This window comes from Coptis chinensis, chromosome 9 (genome assembly GCF_015680905.1).
Source record: "Coptis chinensis isolate HL-2020 chromosome 9, ASM1568090v1, whole genome shotgun sequence".
Taxonomy (NCBI): domain Eukaryota; kingdom Viridiplantae; phylum Streptophyta; class Magnoliopsida; order Ranunculales; family Ranunculaceae; genus Coptis; species Coptis chinensis.
The window spans coordinates 60,621,206-60,624,816 of NC_141464.1; the positions used below are offsets into that span (position 1 = coordinate 60,621,206).

Sequence of the window (3,611 nt, forward strand, 5' to 3'; positions counted from 1 at the left end):
AAAGTTAATAGGGCCCGCACATCGATCCACGATATTGCGAATTGGGCTTTAGCCCTGTTGATTAAATGAATAAAATAGACCCCTACTAATGGACGTTTGCCACGTAGGTGGGGGTCGAAACACTAGGCTCTTGGAATATTGATTAGGAATAAATAGATGTGAAAACTCCTTTCACCCTGTTATTGGAATTGTCAAATCCAGCATTTAGAAGCAGACCTGAGATTATATCTTCAATGTTTGTCTTCGAAAGGAAGTGGCCTTAGACGGTGATAGAGACTACTGGACTTGATACAACATGATTATGTTGATCAACCAACTTCAGATAGCCATAGGTTGAACTTCCATCTTTTTTGTCAATTTCAACACTTACAACGAACCCTTGCTTTTGGCCTTTGCTGGTGAATATGAGAGTATTAGGGTCAACGTGGATTCTCATTCCGCTAGGGGCCTCTGAAACTGCTAGATAGATGGAATTGTCATCTCCAACGTTGGTCACAACCCTGGTGAAGTTTTTTGCCATTGGAAAAGTAGTAGCTTTTGAAGCGACGACAACAAAAGAAGGGTAGTTTAAATCAGGTGAGTTGTCTCGACAACTCCATTGGCTTCTTCTGATGACTGCACTCATCTGCTGATTTGTGTAGCCAAGGCTGCATAGGAACTCAACGTAATCTTGGAAGTACATATCGTAGATGAGCCCAGGGTTCATAGCTTTATTTGGGTTGATGTGGCCAGCCCCGAAGTCAAGCGGTGTAGCCAGCAATCCGGTTGACGAATCTCTTATTGTTGAGTGTGTGTTATCAATGACATTTGCAGTGGTCATGATTGCTGAACGAATTGCTGCTGGACTCCAATCTTGGTAAATGGCCTTCAGAAGTGCTGCTACTCCTGCCACATGAGGTGCCGCCATTGACGTACCAGACTTTATTGCATAATCAGTCGCCAAAGAATATATGCCAATATCCGTAACTGGCCTATTTGGGACTACCGCTGCCGCCACATCCTGTCCTGGAGCTAGTATGTCTGGTTTTAAAACACTTGGGCTAATCGGGTCTGGCCCTCGAAGAAAAAAATCTGCAACCTGAGGTGCAGGTTTAATGCCCAATTTTGTTGTCACAAATTTCAATTCCCTCACCATTGAACTATTTATAGCCATTACGTAATCTCTTACTAGAGAACCAATTCCCATTTCTAAAACAAGGCCAGGCCTGGAGTATTCATTTGGGTCCAGGGCTAGAGTTGGTTTATCAGCTAAATATATACCAGCTAGTGCACCGGCTCTCTCAACCTCATACAATTTCCCCCTAATGTCTTCACTACCATTGGTGTCACACAAAACAACCTTGCCAGTGACTTCACTTGGATCCAAAGCGGAGTTCTCACAATTTGCTTTGCTTTTGTTGTTCCTTCCATAGTACAAAGGTGTGTTGGTGACGTAAACACTCTGAGGGAAGTAGGAAATTCCTTCAAGAGTAAGACCGTTGGCTAGCGTCAATGTTGCTAAGAAACTTCGGTCAACAGTGCCCGCCCCAACTGTTATTATCCATGGAGCTCCGTTGTATGTTGAGTAGGGGTGGTTTCCATCATTACCAGCTGCGCAGACTACAACAATACCTTTCTCAATCGCTGAAAGTGAAGCAATGGCAATGACATCATTAAAATATGGGGTCTGATCGAAGCCCAAAGATAAAGACATGATGTCAACACCATCTGCAATTGCTTGGTCCATTCCAGCTAGCACATCAGTTGCTGCACTCTTTAAGGTCCATTGGTGCCAAAGGACTTTGTACATAGCAAGGTGCGCACCTGGGGCGACTCCTCTTGACGTTCCCATGGCATATCCGAAATGTCCTACACTGAGTACTGTATTACCGGCAGCTGTCGAGGATGTGTGCGTTCCATGTCCGTTAAAGCCTCTTGGGGAGTCATAGTCAAAATCTTTTGATATGTTTATACCCCCAGCTTGGAGTCCTTTGCTGAACGACCGAGCCCCTATAAGCTTGAAGTTGCAATTGGAAGGACTGAATGCTGTTCCATTTTCACAGATACCTTTCCATCTCTCTGGGACTCCTGTCATTCCTCTGTCATTGAAACTCTCGCTTTCTGGCCAAATGCCAGAGTCAAGTATTCCGATAATCACATCTTTTCCATATGAGGCTGCAGGCCATATCCCAGAACTATGTTTCAAGCCAAGGAACTTGGGGGTGTGAGTGGTGAATAGCTCACCGTATGACTCACGGTATGTGGCGCGATGAGCTGGTAGTTTCTCCAACTCGGATAGCTGAGATGGTGTTAGTCGTGCACTGAAGCCATGCATGACATGGTTGTAGGAGTAGAGTAATGTGTCTTCCTTGTAGGTAGCATGAGATGATGATAGTGATGCCAAGGTGGACTGATGCCATGATTCATGTGTTGAGAAGGATGTTGGTTTGTAAGAGTGGTCCATGTGGACGATGTAAGTCCGCAGGGACTCTTCTGGGATTGACTTAGCTGTGTTGCTTGCCACTATTATTAGAAGTAGGCATAGATTGTTTGAGTAGAGGTGGGAATACCGCTTCATTGCCATGAGTTCAAAGATAGATCTTGAGCTGAGAGAGAGCTAACTTTTTATGTAGCATAACTAGAACGTAGGACAAAAACCTCTGACGATCAACCTTAGTTAATATTGCAGCGTTAAAGTCTATTTCAATTGTTAAGACCGGTGATTTGTTCCATAATGAAGTTTAATGTAAGGACAAGTATGTGTAATTAAATAACTTTTTGTGATGTTCCTGTTGTTGTCATATACACAATATTGGCCTACAATGACTACTTATTAGAGGATTAAAAAAACAGCAAGCTCTATTATTAAGAACTTAGTGTGCATGGCCTACTACTGATATCCTTGTTTAATTCATTCTGTTTCAATCTTGTTTGTTGTATCTTATTTATATATATACTATTTAGAGGTCTCTTAGACCCCCGACAGCTGTGAAGGATATGATAAGAGCGAGGCCAAACATATGTACCTACCAGAAGTTAAATAACTTCTAATTAAAGAGTCTTTTATATTGTGATCGATTCGATGAAAGATTGGTGTAAGATTTGATGATGCTTGGGGAATTTGGTGCAGCTTCTCACGAAATTTATCAAGTTCTTTCCTAGATTAGGCACTTGCAACAATTTTCTCAGACACCAACGCATTCTTCAGTAAAATTTTCCAGAAGGTCACATTGAATCGCAATTAACTTGTGATGATACATGCATTGCAATGGCAACCACGAATCATTGTATTCACTATTTTGTGTGTTGAGAAATTCTGTGGCTAGACTTTGAGAAAAAATTATGGAAAAATTCTCGCTCTGGCGGTCGAAAATCACACCCTGTCTCTTCAAAAACACTTTTTTTTTTGCAGGCAAAATGTGAATATATTATATATAATAAAAAGTTTACAAACTAGGGGTTAAGCACCACCCGGACTGGATTAAGTTCCCACTTTGAAACCAAAAAATAAATTCCATGAAGGTGATAAATCCTTCATTCCAAAGTCCAAACCATATGTATTTCCAAAGAAAAGTAATCATTTATATCTTTGCTGGAATTTTCCTTGCCTGGGTGGAAGAGGAGTCGATCCA

General features: G+C 41.8%; 1 pseudogene; it reads right to left on the minus strand.

Annotated features, from left to right (window-relative positions):
* Window positions 1–259: 259 nt before the first annotated feature.
* LOC147477105 (subtilisin-like protease SBT3 pseudogene) lies at window positions 260–2,443 on the minus strand (annotated as a pseudogene).
* Between the last annotated feature and the right edge of the window lie 1,168 nt (window positions 2,444–3,611).